Consider the following 16,833-nt stretch of genomic DNA (forward strand, 5'->3'; position numbering starts at 1 on the left):
ATAATTCATACAAGATTTGAGACACATTTATACTAACAAAATAGTCATTGTTTATCTGAAACTCAAACTTAACTGGGTGTCATGTTTTGCTTTGCTAACTTTCTTTCTTTCTTTCTTTTTTTGTTTTTCCCCTAAATCTGGTAACCCTATCTCCTCACCCTACTCAGGCCAGGACCTTCACTCCTGATCTCCCAGGCCACCTCTCCCTGGGCAGGCTCAACACTCCAGGGCAGCTCCGACATTTGCACCAGGCTGCCCCCCTGGTGGGCTACCCGTTCCCTCTGCTCAGACTCTAGTACCCCACACTGGACCACTGCAGCTCCCCAGGCAACCTCCTACCACCGTAGACACATCCCTTGTTTGGCTCCACTTCATGGCTTCAAGACTGAATTATTTAGGAAGAGAAGAGAAAGGAAGGAAGAGAAATAGAAGAAGAGTGATTATTCTTTTAAGTGTGGCTTCCATTCTCCCTAAAGTAGATTTTTATGGGAGGAAAGGACCCGTGTTAGAGTTCTCCAGAGAAACAGAACCAATAGGATATAATGTGTGTGTGTGTGTGTGTGTGTGTGTATCATAATATATATACATTGTATGTGCATGTATCATAGTGTATAAATTGTAGGAATTGTAGGAATTAGAGCAATTGGCTCACGTGACTATGGAGGTTAAGAAGTCCAACAGTCTGACCTCTGCAAGCTGGAGAACCAGGAAAACCAGTGGTATAATTCAGTCTGTCCGAAGTGTGTGTGGTGGGTAGCCGTGGGCCTTGTGTAAGTCCTGCAGTCCAAACCCAAGCACCAAGAGCTCTGATGTCCAAGGGAAGGTTGACATCCCAGCTCGAGAAGAGAAGGCCAAGAATTTGTCTTTCCTTCATCTTTTTCTGTTCCATTCAGTCCCTCGGCAGATTGGGTGCTGCCCACCCACCCCAGTGGGGGGGGTTCTCCTTTACCCAGTCTACTGAATCAGATACTAGTCTCTTCCAGAGACGCCCTTGTGGACAACACCCATAATAACACTTTACCAGCGACCTGGGCGTTCTTTTTTCTTTTTTTTTTTAAGATTTTATTTATTTTACAGACAGAGATCACAAGTAGGCAGAGCAGCAGGCAGAGAGAGAGAGAGAGGAGGAAGCAGTCTCCCTACTGAGCAGAAAGCCCAATGCGGTCTTGATCCTTGGACCCTGAAATCATGACCTGAGCCGAAGGCAAAGGCTTTAACCCACTGAGCCACCCAGCGCCCTACCTGGGCATTCTTTAGACCAGTCATGTCGACACATAAAATTAATTATCACATGGCCTGTGTGGGAAATTGATGGCCCTTTGTCAGCCATTAAGTAGAAAATGAGGGGCACCTGGGTGGCTCAGCATCCTGGGATCAAGCCCCTTATTGGGCTCTCTGCTCAGTGGGGAGCCTGCTTCCCTCTCTCTCTGCCTGCCTCTCTGCCTACTTGTGATCTCTCTGTCAAATAAATAAATAAAATCTTTAAAAAAAAAGTAGAAAATGAATTGTGTTTTTGAGGATTACCTGAGGATAGTGAGATTTTGAAAAGTTCAAATGCTGGGAGAAATATCATTTGAAGGGACTTCAGTGTCTTCTCTTTTGACCTCCTCCCCCTTTTTCCGCTTCTGTCTTTGTTACTGCCTCTCATGTTTCGACCTTGTGTTACTCGGGATTTTTATGAGTTTTCTGAATAAGGACCCATGAGCGCCAACTTAGAATTTCCCACCTATTCCCAAAAGTCATTGTCTCAGCTTCAACCAAACCTTTGATTGAAAGAGAAAAAAGGGAGTGGGGGAATATTTAAAACCAGATCCAGTGTATCCACTAAATGTTGCAACGAAACCGATAATCAATAATCCCTCTCAGAGTGATTTTCCTGCCAGGTTCAGTTGCTCTCCTCTGGGATCATCGGATGACCCCAGACCATCTCTCCAACATACACACCAGCCATCCCTTGGCGCCATGACCTTGCGGATCTGCGTTTTTCATGTGCTCTTTGGCCCATGCTGCATCACCATCCTATGCCCGGGCAGGGGCCAAAGCTGGAGGCCTGGCCCCTCTCTTCTCTGCTCACTTTCTGTCACCGGCACAGCTCCGTTCCTCTTTGTACCATAGCCTTGTTGCTCGTGGCCCCTTCCCTTTCCACTCCCTGCTGTTTCCTGCTCATCACCCATGGAACTGTGACCCCGGGCAGGTCCTTCTCTTCAGGCTAAAGCCATGTGAAGAGCCTTCCCCGGCTCTAAATGATCTACTTAGCCCTTTTGACTCGTCCATATAACTCTTACAAAATTATAGGGACAAAATCAAAAGTCAAGCAGCGTTTGGGGCTGAAATAACAAGCAAATCAGAAACTCTAATTTAGGGAAGCAGCTCCATTTCCTACGTGCTCTCTAGTTATGTTTTTTAATTTACAGTGCAGCCACTCACCACCATAAATTAAAAGGCTATGGTTCGAGCACCCATTTCTGATCCAATATATCACAAATCCAAGTCAGCCAGTCAAGGCTTAATATGCTCGTTTCAGTGTTTATAGCCATAGGAAGCCATAAACGACAAGGGCTATCGTGCAATAAAGCTGTCACCACACGGTGAGAAAACCCCCGTCTATCAGTAGCTACACCGTAGCTACGCCAGCCTCACAAATTCAGATGCCTTCTCTACGTCGGAATAGTTTTCCATCACAAGTGAGGTACCCAGTAATGTTTGTCTTTCCGAAGATTTGTCACAGTCATTTCTACCATTCCTGCGTGAATCACGCTGGTTCCTCTATTATGACTTAGAACGTTGTGGCCAATGGTCCACGGAAGGCAAAGGACAAATGCACAGTTGGCTCGTGTGAAAACCCCTCTGGACTCGTTTCAGGAATAACAGGGGGAAGATTTACGGTGGGAGGGCAGTGCCATCTGTGGGAATTCTAGCCGTGCTGGAGCTGGGACACGGAGCAATCAGGACAGGGTTAGAGCCACCGACTGAGCTAAGAGAAAGTCTGGAGAGAAGCACTGAGTGGAAATCATGGTTGCAAAGAAAAACCTGCGGCAGATGACGGCTTCGGGTCAGGGCTGACTTGGATGCCCCAGGTTTGCCGGGGAAACACCTGGGGTCCTTCAGCACTGAGCAGCTTCTGCCATGAAGTGTGTAGTAATGAGCCAATGAGGTGACAGGTGACAAAAATAGCTTACAAAAATCTTGGGGCGCCTGGGTGGCTCAGTGGATTAAGCTGCTGCCTTCGGCTCGGGTCATGATATCAGGGTCCTGGGATCGAGCCCTGCGTCGGGCTCTCTGCTCCGCAGGGAGCCTGCTTCCTCCTCTCTCTCTGCCTGCCTCTCTGCCTACTTGTGATCTCTCTCTCTGTTGAATAAATAAAATAAAATCTTTAAAAAAAAAAATCTTGGTAATGTTTGGGGCACCTGGGTGGCTCAGTGGGTTAAGCCTCTGCCTTGGGCTCAGGTCATGATCTTGGGTCCTGGTGATCAAGCCCCGAGTCGGGTTCTCTGCTCCGTAGGGAGCCTTCTTCCTCCTCTCTCTCTGCCTGCCTCTCTGCCTGCTTGTGATCTCTGTCTGTCAAATAAATAAATAAAATCTTAAAAAAAAAATCTTGATAATGTTCTACCCAGCAAGAAACAAATTTTATGTCTTTTTTTTAAAAAATCATTACCCTTTCTTTAGGTATCACATATTTGAGTAAAACTCATTTTATTAATGTAGATAAAAATCAGAACCTCTGGATCAGTTATCCCTGGGTTGTGCTTGTCTCTCCCCGGCATTCTCCCCACCCCCACCTTGAGTTTTCCTCCACCCATAAGGAGGACATAGGTGCAAATGCCCACGATCTCAGGAGTGACAGTGACCACTGTCATGGAGCAGTGGCAGAAGGTGAGGGATGCCCCATTGAGGTAGGTTTCACTTTCCTTCTGTCGGGCTCGTAGCCTCAGCTCAGGGCTGGACTCACCGTGAGGGAGGAAGCCCAGTTCAGTTCCCTATTATGGTAACTGGGCAGCCACAGCCACACACTTTATGAAATATGTTTCATGTGGGTGAAGCCACACTTTGGAATTAATCATAAGAAAAATTGTGGGAAAGATGCAGAAGGTAAATTTAGTTTCCTGCTTGTTGTCATGAAGCATGGTGTTTGCTTTTTTCCTTTTTTTTAAGATTTTATTTATTTATTTGACAGGGAGAGATCACAAGCAGGCAGAGAGGCAGGCAGAGAGAGCGGAGGAAGCAGGTGCCCCGCCAAGCAGAGAGCCCGATGCGGGACTCGATCCTAGGACCCTGGGATTAAGACCGGAGCTGAGGGCAGAGGCTTTAACCCACTGAGCCACCCAGGTGTCCCTGATGTTTGCTTTTTAAGAATTAATTTGATAATGGTTTGGTGTTGAAGGTGTCTTTTGATGACATGAAGAGGGTGGTGAATAGAGTTTAGAGAAGCTTCTTAGCCTCGGCACACATAAAGCGTGACCTTCTTGGAGCATTTCTACCCAGTGAAGAATTTAAGGAAATGAAGATCATGCTATTATACATCAAAGAGCCTTTATTTTTTAATTAATTAATTTATTTGAAGTAATCTCTCCACCCAACGTGGGCCTTGAACTCATGACCCTATGATCAAGAGTCACATGCTCTACCAACTGAGCCAGCCAGGTGCCCTGAGCCTTGAGTTTATTTTAAAAGATGAAAAATTGGGAAAACTTAGATGCTCTAACTGTTGTTAATGATTAGTCTCTTGTGACTCTCTTCAAAGGGGACAGAACAGGGGCGCCTGGGTGGCTCAGTGGTTTAAGCCTCTGCCTTCAGCTCAGGTCATGATCTCGGGGTCCTGGGATCGAGCCCCGCGTCGGGCTCTCTGCTCAGTGGGGAGCCTGTTTCTCCCTCTCTCTCTGCCTGCCTCTCTGCCTACTTGTGTCCTCTCTCTCTGTCAAATAAAATAAATAAAATATTAAAAAAAGGGGGGGACCAGAACACAGCAGATGTGCTAATAATGCAGTCTGGGGTGCTCTTATCTTGAACACTGCTTGAGGACTCAAAATTTAGCAGAGGCAGCTCTTCCCATTCCAAGCCACAGGATTCCTGAATAAAATGCAATAACCTTAAAAATGTATCGATAGTTTGTGAAAGGAAACGCCTAGGTGACCAAACAAAAGATGGAACTCAAAACGAGAGCAACAGTTGTATGAGATGAGGACAAAGTCCCAGGACTGCTATACCCAGACGTAGGTCCTAACGGCCATGGGCTGACATTAGAAGACAGAGGCTGTGACCAAGGGCTCACACCAGGTAGGAAGCTGGAATCAAGACCTCTGTTTCCGAGCACAGGGAGAGCTGACCCCTCTGTGAAAAAAAGGTTACCCACACCGTACCCAGGGCCCACAGGAAACTTATGCCTCCACCACTTTGTGTGTAAGACGTGGAAACCCCATGCAAAGATATAAGATCTGAATTTATACTGTCCACATGGGATGAGACTCCCAACCCTAGAGGTTAGTATAAAAATGGGCCCTGAGGGGTGCCTGGGGGGCTCAGTGGGTTAAGCCTCTGCCTTCGGCTCAGGTGGTGATCTCAGGGTCCTGGATCAAGTTCTGCATCGGGCTCTCGGCTCAGCGGGGAGGCTGCTTCCCTTGCTCTCTCTGCCTGCCTCTCTGCCTACTTGTGATCTCTCTTCCTCTGTCAAATAATAAATAAAATCTTTAAAAAAAAAAAAAAATGGGCCCTGAAAGGGATGGAGTCCCAAAGAGCCGTGGCTGAAGCAAATGCAAAATCTCTCTTTGAGGGCACTTTTTTAACTCAAGGCCCATGGAACGTTTAAAGAAACAATGCACCTTGCTAAAGATATGCTCACAATGAAAAACTACAGACCACATGAGGAAAGGATCCAGCGGGAGGGAGTCAGGAGATAGTAGGTGGGAGAATGAGCACCCCAAGAACTTGAGATAATAGAATGATACAATAAAACAATCCAGAGATCATAAAATAAGAAAACAGAGGAAGAGATGGCATGGTAAGTTGTTAGCAAAAGAAAGATGTTAGAATACGACAGCACACATATTCCCATAAGTTATCAATTCATAATGAAACTGAAACCAAAACATTTGAAGGTAAGCTTGAAATTTTTTGATCACTCTACTTGGGAATAGATTACCTGCAGGAATTATGGAAACTGGATTATGTGATTCTTAGAAGATTATAGTTAAAACTCCCCAATGGGCTTAGCTTACATCATAAATGTAGAATGTTTTCACTGATTTTGAGCTGCTGTATGAATAAATTTTGCCCATAGGAATGTCTTCTAGTTTTTCATTTTTTTCGAATTATCAAAATAATACATCTACATTGTTTGAGACAAATTGTGAAATATGAAAAAGCAGAAATAGTCTCACTACCCTGAAACACTGTTCACATTTTAGCATATTCCTTTCCAGTTTTGCTTCTATTCAGTGTACCCTTACGGAGCTCAACTTATACTGAAATGAAATTGTTATTCCTTTTATTTTGTAAATTCTACATTATGTCATAAGCATTTTTCCATGTTCTGAAACATGTTCTTAGTATAGTTTACATGGTTGCATAATATTTTCTTATGGATAGGGTTGCCTGGGTGGCTCAGTTGTTTAAGCATCCATCTCTTGGTTTCTGCTCAGGTCATGATCTCAGGGTTGTGAGATCGAGTCCTGTGTCAGGCTCTGTACTCAGGGTGGAGACTGCTTGAGATTCTCTCTCTGCCCCTATCCCTGCTTGCTCTCTCTTTCTCTGTCAAATAAATAATATCTTTTCTAAAAATCTCCTCATGGATATACCATTTGTTTCATAATTCTCTTAAAATTATTTATTTACATTGCCTCCGCGTTTTCATTGTTGTAACTCTGCGATAAATATCTGTGCATAGATCTTGGCTTATGGGATTGACTATGTCCTTAGGCTATATCTGTGTTCTTAAACCAAGGGACAATTTGGAGCACCTGGCTGGCTCAGTTGGAAGAGCACACGACACTTGATCTCAGGGTTGTAAGTTCAAGTCCCATGTTGGGTATGGAGATAATTTCTTAAAAAGGGGAGAGACGAGTCTTGATGTTTTACAATTTATGTTTTCAAATGTATTTTATTTCGCTTCAACAAAATTCATTAAGTACCTGCTATGTGCCATATAACCTTTCTGTATACACCTATTATTGTGTGTTTCTTTTCCTTTTGTCGGAATCATCATATGCCCTGCAGAAAATCTGACATGCATTCATGAATGCTTGTGTGTTTCTGTGTGTGTGTGTGTGTGTGTGTGTGTGTGTGTGTGTGTGTCTAAAAAGGCAAGAGCAGGAAAAAGGAAGCATGAGGAAATTCAGCTACCTTCTATGTTCAGCGTTTAGGATCCAAGTCAGCAAAGAGAAAATTCTAGAATTTTTGTGGGGCACTTAAAAATTTTGCAAAACAAATTTCCTGATTAGATGGAAAGGTGAGTTTCAATCTGTTTGAGCCTTAGACGAGGCCTGCGTTAAATCAGCAATGTGTGTCACATGACCCCCTTCCCAGACTTTCTTTCTATTATAATACGAGGATTTGATGACAACTTTTGTAGCTGTTTTCAAAACCTATGTTAGCTTAACAAAATGTCTATTCGACCAAAACATACACCTCCCAGGACGAAGTTTGCAAACTCCAGCTCTTCCTGACCTATCTCCAATAAGAGAAGCAATACTAACCCTTGGCAAATGAACCAAATTTACTCCACAACAATAATCTCCCAGAAAACCTTAATTAAATAATACTCATAAATGGAACCTATTTCAAATAAGCCAACAACTGATTCTGTCTTGGGCACATAAGTAGATACACTGTTTTGTTTGTCTGTTCGGGTTCTGCAATAGCAGAGAAAGAATTTAGAAGTCACAATGCTAAAATCTTGAAATAAGGGAAAGGGTTGTGGATAAAGCAGAGGAGAAACAAGGAAAGGAAATTTCTGTTGCTGTGTTCTTTGCTCCAGTGCTTGGTTCTTCTAGCACAGAGCTCTGGGGGTGACGGGGCGGTGGGTATGGAATAATCCTAGGGGCCGTCATTCACAGTGAGCCCCGGCGAAGGCCTCAAGAATTGTAAGTCAATTTGTGATTATGTAAATGTCTATACATATATATAAACTACAATAAACTGAGATAACTTCAGAAAGAAGAAATGAGGGGTGCCTGGGTGGCTCAAGTCAGTTAAGCAACTGCCTTCGGCTCAGGTCATGGTGCTGGGATCAAGCCCCACATTGGGCTCCCTACTCACTGGGGAGCCTGTTTCTCTCTCCTCCCTTTCCCTGCTTGCCTTCCCTCTCTCTGTGTGTCTCTCTCTGTGTCAAATAAATAAATAAAATCTTTAAGAAAAAAAAAAAAGAAAGAAGAAATGACGTGGATGACCGTGTGAAAAGACTCATTGCTGAAGAGAAAAGACAAGGGACGGCGGTGTATATACAGTTCAGGGAAATGCAACATCTCTTTTTCAGGAGCGGTGTCTTTTGCGCAGTGCACACATCTGGGCTGGCACCATTGCCAAATTTTTGAAAGGTTTTGCTGTCAAAAGCTGAGGCGAAGAATATATGTCTAGGAGTAATTTAAGAAAATAGAAGTGACTGCAGCTTAGCACTTAAGTAAGCCCTCAAACAATGTTCAATGGTAAGGAAGAGGAAACCCAAAATGAATAACAGGAAAGCTACAGGCTGGTTTTCACTCTGCAGAAACGGTTTCTCTGCTGCTTCCTACGGCTGGCCTGTCACTCGGACCTTTCCAACTACTGGCCTACACAAATGACTCAAAAACATGTGGAGTTGGGACCCGTGAGGATGGATTCTGACCATATGTCGTCCAACCTGGGCAAGCCCGGAACGAGTTGGACTTGCCACAAGGCTGTTGGAGGCCTGCGAGGGCTGGTTTCTGGAGACAGCAGCCTCATGGGCTCACCCTGGAAGGGGCAGGGTGACACAAGGAGAGGGTGTCATCCAGTTCTCCACTCCTGTGTGTCTAACGGACAGCATGCTGTGCTTATGCAGTGTTTCTCCTACTTCAGGCCCTGATTAATTGGGTTTCCACAAGGTGTTTACTTTTCCCTTGGAGTCACCATCCACCTTTAGAAACCGTACCCACTTTTCTGTGCAATAAAATGGAAAGAGAATGAGCTTGGGAGTTGGATCAGACCAGGCTTTGAACCCTGAGCAAATGGCCCGTGCCTGACTTTTCTCATCTGAAAAATGGGAAAACAATGAGCTCCTCCAGGAAGAATAATGACCACATGAAGATCATTTGATACAGAGCCCGGCACCTAAAAGGCTCAAAGAAAATGTAATTCGTGTTGAGCAGCTGTTTGGTAAGGAAGAGGTAAACTTGGAGCCAGAGTTAAGGGTTCATCATGTGACTTACAGCTTTGTGGCCTTTGGCAGGTCGCTTCAACTCTGTACCTTAGTCTTCTCATCCCTAAAATGGGAAGAATGAGAGCACCTGCTTTGTGGAGAGTCATGAGGAATGAATGAGTGAATATCTGACAGCACCTGGCACATGGTAAGTTCTCGATAAAAATCTCAGCCATTCACTAGAATAAGAATTAACAAATTACTTTTCCCAGCCCATGAGATTGTTGGGAGGTTTATATAAAATAACCCATGGGACGCTGAAAAAATAAATAAATAAATTAGAATTATAATTTAAATAAAAAAAAATAACCCATGGGAGTGCTTAACTAGCAAACCTTTAGCTCATATTAAGTACTCGATCAGAGTTACTTATTACATTGGTGATTATTACTACTACAGTTATAGGTATCTCACTATATTGTATAATTCTACAATATAAGGCAAATTTTTCTGCATTTCTAACAACATGGACGTGTTACAGAGTAATTAATTAGATGCTGTCATGAGTTGGTAAAAACAGCATTTTCACATGTGGAATTGAAAAGGGTTGCAATAATAGAACTAAAGAAAATTTTACAAAATTTATTAGCCTTTATGGAAATGTCTCATTTTTACTACTTTCCAAGTCCCTGTAACACAGATTTTCTGAGTTTTCAATGTGTTGCCCTCTGAGTTAAAGATACATTTTTTTTTTCCTTCAACGTAATTTGAGTCAGTCCCCTGGTATTTAGCTAAATTGAACTCTGGTATTTTGGAACGGTGTTTGTTGACACAAATATATTTGGCATCACTGGGGAACCTAAAACTACATACAGCCCGTGTCATGATCCCTCAAACTCAAGATGACAGCAATATTATGAAACACAGGCGTTGCTAAAAGGTTTGATGCTGTCGTTCCTCTCCTGAACACGGAGGCACATTAGTGTCTGGGATAGCAATGGCAGTTACAAAGGTCAAACTAGAATTTTATGAACATTCTTAACAGAGTACATGAGGTACTTTGCCATTTTGCTCAAGCAAAGAAGAATGAGAATCTGGTAATATACAGCAAAACCTGTGTAACTCCCCCTCACCTTACCTGATTGTGAGATGACCACGAGGGTGAAAATCAGCTGCCTTGCTCTCACTTCACCCCAGAGGCTTATCTGGTTCTCCCTCAACCTGGAGGATGTGCATTCACACTTGACGTTTTGTTTTGGTCTCACGTAGGTATTTCTAGTCTAGAAAATTCCCTGACAGCTCAGTGAAGTGAAAAATCTAAGGACTCAGAAACTGGCTGGCCTGGGCAGAACATCTGCGACTCTGGATGTTCTGCAACAACACTATATTTTTCTAAGTAAAGAAGTAATATGAGGAGGCCCGTCTGCTGAATGACCAGACTTTGTCACCTTGCCTCGGTTTCAGGTTTTCATACAGCCTTTCAGAGGTCAAGAGAGGCACAGGCCACTTCCATATTAAAGCAAACCAAACCAACACAAAACAAAAGGGAGAAGAAAAAGAAATGCCAAAATAGGGTTACAATGTTTGTGGTGTATTTTAAATGGATCTAAGAAGTAAACAATTTCGACCCACATGTACCCACCCCACACACATTCAGTTCACCGCAGTTATGTTATTCCCAAGATGATTAAGGGAATTATTAGAGGATTTATTAAAACTACTGTTTCATCATTCATGACAGATAGGGCCCAGTAATGAGACACAGAGTTAAGTTGGGAGGAAATCATCTTCCTTCTTCAAATCCACCAATGCTTCTCTGTACATATAGGTATAAGCTGGAGGAACTGAGGTCCTTTGTGACCGTGAGGACCCCAGCCAGTAACCCTCCTGGTGTTCCCCTTCTTAAGCCCGGGGTGTTTGCACTTGGCACTACCCAGCTGCCTGTTTTTATAACGTCAGCTGTCATCTGTGCTCAGGTGAACAGATCAGCCCAAGAGTCTGGGCTGAACTGGGATCCTTACTAATGGCATCCATTTGGGTTTTTTCCAGTTCTGTGTGTTTATTGCACTGGAGAAAAGAATCAGATCGATCTCCTAGTTTCGTGAAGCAAGTAACAGTCAAAACGCAGCCTAGAACAGATTAAGTATAGGTTGATGGAGGCAGTTGGCCTTGGGGGGGGAAGACAGTACTGACCTTCAGCAGGAGGCAAACGTATGCACATCGTTAAAGGAAGCTACTGACGAGGGCTGCTGCCAAGACAGAAACCCCCTCAGGAGCCTAAGAAGAGTCTGGAAACTAACAAAAGCTTTCTCAGAGGGGCGCACAGGTTGAAATTCGGTCCAACCCTGAGCTAGTTACTGCCCCTGTGGCCATTACGTCTGATTTGACAGAAGGCCTGAGGCTTCAAATTGGGCAGAGTGGCCATGACTTCAGTCCCCTGACTGACTGATGGACATGGTCTACTTCCCTGAAATTTCACTTGCAGATCTGGGATATGACTTCCATTTCTCCATTCCCTAGAGGAAGCCAGGTGTGAGGGGATGGGAGGCAGAGAGGGGGAGAGAAGAGTAAGATGGAATTCTGGCCCATGGCAGTTGGTGCCGATGAGCTAGGAAGGTTTGAGTTGGGGCAGAGGGAGCTTGAGGATTGGGAACCTGGGTGTAAGCTCCAGAAAGAGGGAAAAAGAGATAAACAAGAGGAAATGTTAACACCTTAACAGGGAGGAAGAGAGGTCTTGGTGAATGACCCTATGGGAAAGGACTCATGGAAAAAAGGCTGAGGCTGGTTTAAAATGATGGTTTATCCGGTTTATCAGATGAGGGATGGGATGGCCCAGTGGGATGGTGGAGGAACAGCGAGGGCTTAGGACTCGGGGCCAGTGTCCCTGAAGCCTTGCCCCCTGCCTCTCCCTGCAAACCTTTACCAGGCCCTGCTACGTAATTTCACTGATTGATAAGAGGGTTACACACTTTCTGATGCATCTAGACCAGGCTCCTCACAGAGCCAAGGCCCTTCGTTAAAATAGGTCGGGTCCAGGGGTTCTCCAGCGGTTTCCTCTTTCCCAGAATACACTCTGAAGTCCTTTGTGAGGCCGGCAGGCTGCTTTAGGACCTAGTGGTACCTGCTTCCTCCTCTAACCTCATCTCTTTCCATTCTCCCCTCAGTGACCCTTCCAGAATACCCGGCTCCCTTGCTTTCCTCTAAAGCAAAGCAAGCAAACTCCACTCTAGGGCCCTGGCACTCACCATTCCCTGGATCCTGCAGGACCTGAACCCTCTCGCTGTGCTCAGACCTCTCGCTGCCCTCAGACCACTCTCTGCCTCTGTTAGTCTGCTAGGGCTACCCTAACAAAGCCCCCAGACGGGCGATTTAAACAACAGGAACGACTTTGCTCACAGTTCCAGAGACTGGAAGTCCAAGACAGTGAGACAGATCTGGTTTTCTCTGAGGGACATGTGAGAAAAATCTGTTCTAGGTCCCTCTCCTTGGTTTATAGATGACTGTCTTCTCCCTGTGTCTTCACATGATCTTCCCTCGATGTATGTCTGTGTCCAAACTTCTTCAAAGGGCACCAGTTTTGGATTAGGGCTCACCCTAATGATCTAATTTTAACTTATTACCTCTCTAAGGACACTATCTCCAAATACAGTCATCAGGACACTATAGTCATAAGGACACTATCTCCAAATACACTCCAAAAACAGTGGAGGTCACGACTTCAACATATGAATGGGGCTGGGGAGGATACAGTTCAGCCCCAAACAGCTTCCAATCACAGAAGACTCCCTTACAATATCCAAAATAGTGTCCCTATTAACTGACACACATTCCTGTAAAAAGATTTTATTTATTTCTTTGTCATAGAGAGAGACAGAGGGAGCACAAGCAGGGGGAGCAGCAGGCAGAGGTAGAAGCAGGCTCCCTGTTGAGTAAGGATCTCAATGCAGGGCTTGATCCCAAGACCCTGGGCTCATGACCTGAGCCCTGAGCTGAAGGCAGACACTCAACCGACTAAGCCACCCAGGTGCCCCTAACTGACACACATTTATTCATTCATTCGTCAAAGGTCTTCCTCCGTGTAAAGGTCAACCCTAGAGGGGCGCCTGGGTGGCTCAGTGGTTTAAGCCTCTGCTTTCGGCTCGGGTCATGATCTCAGGGTCCTGGGATCGAGCCCCGCAGCGGGCTCTCTGCTCAGTGGGGAGCCTGTTTCTCCCTCTCTCTCTGCCTACTTGTCACCTCTCTCTCTGTCAAATAAATAAATAAAATATTTAAAAAAAAAAAAAAAGGTCAACCCTAGAGGGACAAATTCTTTATTTTGTTAACTGATGCATCTCTAGCGCCTGCCTAGTTGCTGCCTAGAGAGTAGTAGGCCCCCAATAAATATTCATGAACGGGTGAATATGCATATTATGAATCTATTGCAAATTACTCTGCAAAAAATCAACGACAGGAACAGATACTCATGGATACTGTTAAGAAAGTATGTTAAAAACAACTGCGTGTGTATCATTTTATTTTTAAATCGTATGCATATAATTTATCTTTATTAAAATAAAACTTGGAGATGCAACCAAATGCTAATGGTGGTTCTTGGTGTAGAATTTTGATTTATTTTGATTTCCCTCACTTCTGTGTATTTTCTTATTTCTCTTCAATGAATATATATAACTTTTGTACCAGGAAAAAAGTTAAAAGTTAACAGAAGATATTTTTGTTGTGACTTTTAGCTGGCCTGATATTCAGAGAAAAAAATACATCATTAATCATTTTTGTGGGGACACAGTGAATGTGCAGTCTCTCTGAGCACAGACTATCAGAGTCGACCTGGTATGGAATCAAGTCCTTACTTTCCACTTTCTAGATCTCTCTTTTTAGGCATGTCAGTCACACGCACTGACCCCCTGTTTCTCATCTGGTAACTGGACTACAGAAGACCTGGGCTGTCTTTCATCCCTGACTAGAACTGGATTATTCTCATCTCTGTTGTCTGGAAATTTCAAGACACCAAGGATCAGAGAGACCAGTCCAAGGGTTTGGTTCTCCCTCTTTTCCCTGTCCAGGGCAGGCCAAGCAGTATCCAGATACCCCTCCTATTGTTTCTGGGCTTAAGGAAACCTGGCCTGAGGAGAGAGGTAAGCGAGGCACTTGCCATAGGATCCCCATGGAAGGGGGCACAAACACTCACTAATTAAGATAAGTAATAAGTAAATACATGTTTTGAAAAATAAAATTATTTTAAAAATCTATAACAAAATTGAACAAAATACCAACAATTTTAATAAAGATGGGATAAGTATTGCCAATTTCCCCTTTGCCTCAGGCTCCATTATGGCTCAGTGTGTTGCTGCTTCCAACCCGCAGCCTGAAGGTAGGGAACCTGCAATTATTCAAATCATTATTAATTGCTACTTAATTATAATTAATTATCCAAATGGTCCTAAGCCTCAGAATCGCCATTGTTCACTCTGATTGTTTGGCCTCTAGTCAAACTCCTGTAGGGATACCCACAGGGAAAGGTGTATTTTTCTGACCGTTTCTTTCTTTCTCCTCTAAAGAGACCTAATCACAACTGCCAACTAATCAGCCTTCTTACCTCACCGTAAACTCTGAGGGGCAAACCTCTCCCTATTCTTTTATAGAAACATAAAGTGCCAGCAAAGCATGATCTCTACCCCAAAGAGAGCTGAGCAGAGTTTGCAGACGTGGCAGGTTCCTCCCCTGATATTCCTGGGGAAGGGCACACAAGACCTTGGCATACTTTGCTTCAAAAATAGGTGGTAGGGGCGCCTGGGTGGCTCAGTGGGTTAAGCCTCTGTCTTTGGCTCAGGTCGTGATCTCAGGGTCCTGGGATCGAGCCCCGCATTGGGCTCTCTGCTCAGCGGGGAGCCTGCTACCTGCTCTCTCTCTGTCTCTCTGCCTGCCTCTCTGCCTATTAGTGATCTCTGTCAAATAAATAAAATCATTTTTTTTTTAATAGGCAATAGCAAACAGCATGACCCTTCCACCTACTTCCCAGGAGAAGGGAAAATCCTTACATAATGGGATCAGATGGGTCAGTGGTGCCAGGTGGAGAGTTGCCCTGAGGGGCTTTCACATCACCACATCCGGAGATTTTGGTGGCTATATTATTATATATGCATGTAAAGAACTTCCCAGTGCACGTTCGCAAGGAAATTACTAGTTAAATGTAGCAATGATAGTAACACTTAAAGTCTTCTTTTCACACGATGGTTTCATTTCACACTGGACACTTCATTTGCTGAAACCACCGATTCTAAGTTGCTCTACGGAGGTAATCACTAGGAAAATGTGATGTTTTCAGCATGTAGATTTTAGGAGATTTCTCTGACTGCTCCTGAATTTGATTTAATGTGAATGTTATTTTCAAACATTCAATTCCAAACATCACAAAACGCACATAACCAATGGCAAGTTTGTTTCTGAAAGCACCTGCAGAAATCCGTGTTCTTTCTAACTACTAAAACACTCAGAGAGGAAGACTGGGGGCGGGGGGGGGGGGGCGGGGTGCGTCGAAGCCAGGTAGTGCAGAAGACTGAGATTTGGCTACAGTAAATTTACCACGATCCATGGTAAGGTGATGATCTCCACCAACTTCATAAAGTGAAGGAGCTGGCTTTGGGGGTGGGGAGACGAAATGTTGCTCACCATACCTCTCCCTTCCTTCCCCACATTTTCATTTTAATCGTGTTTACTAGAGAAGTGAAACGCACTGGGATTTATATTTGTGTAATAAGAAGTCTGAGCACTCTGAGGCCATCACACCCCGAAGGATACACAACCAGTCCCAGTTGTTCCAGCCTCGGCAGGCCAGGCCCCTGATGGAGGAATGAAGAAGCTGCCCAGATGTTCAGGCCTCAGAAGTCAGGACTTGCAGAAACCTGGAGGAGTCCGGCTGACAGCCAGAACTGCGGGTCCAGACCTACACCCCCAGGTGAGCCGCCCTCGGCCCGCTCCAGTGACCAGACTGGCTCCCGCTGAGGCTTCGGTGGTGCCGGAGCGCCTGCGCAGTTCTCACCGCGTCCTGCCTGCTTTCCTCACCTACACACACTCGAGAGCATTAGAAAATAGCTGTTGTTGGGCGCCTGGGTGGCTCAGTGGGTTAAAGCCTCTGCCTTTCGCTCAGGTCATGATCTCAGGGTCCTGGGATCGAGCCCCGCATCAGGCTCTCTGCTCAGCAGGGAGCCTGCTTCCTCCTCTCTCTCTGCCTGCCTCTCTGCCTACTTGTGATCTCTGTCTGTCAAATAAATAAATAAAATCTTAAAAAAGAAAAAAGAAAATAGCTGTTGTTTGAAAAAACGCTATCCGGCAGCAGAAACTAGGAGCAGAGGCACAAGAGAGAATAGAGAATACCGAAAAATAAGGAATGGTTATAATCGCTCTTGAATTGTGATTGTTGTTCCTCTCAGGTTCAACTGTTTCATTCATGTATCCATTCATTCAAGAAGTGTCTGAGAGGGCGCCTGGGTGGCTCAGTGGGTTAAGCCGCTGCCTTCGGTTCAGGTCAT

At 44.6% G+C, this 16,833-nt stretch overlaps 1 long non-coding RNA gene across 4 annotated transcripts in view; it reads left to right on the plus strand.

The window, feature by feature from the left end:
- The window catches only part of LOC123950644, a 65,646-nt gene extending 49,122 nt beyond the window's left edge, over positions 1-16,524 (plus strand). For 2 of the 4 annotated variants that reach the window (XR_006820266.1, XR_006820269.1), the window contains 3 exons: positions 14,183-14,439; positions 14,628-14,675; positions 16,024-16,524. This is a non-coding gene — a long non-coding RNA (uncharacterized LOC123950644). Of the gene's footprint in view, positions 1-9,397; positions 9,516-14,168; positions 14,440-14,627; positions 14,676-16,023 lie in introns of all 4 variants that reach the window. The other 2 variants (XR_006820268.1, XR_006820267.1) reach the window with 2 other exon arrangements.
- The last annotated feature ends 309 nt before the right edge of the window (positions 16,525-16,833 follow it).

The sequence above is a fragment of the Meles meles genome, chromosome 9 (genome assembly GCF_922984935.1).
Source record: "Meles meles chromosome 9, mMelMel3.1 paternal haplotype, whole genome shotgun sequence".
Classification (NCBI taxonomy): Eukaryota; Metazoa; Chordata; class Mammalia; order Carnivora; family Mustelidae; genus Meles; species Meles meles.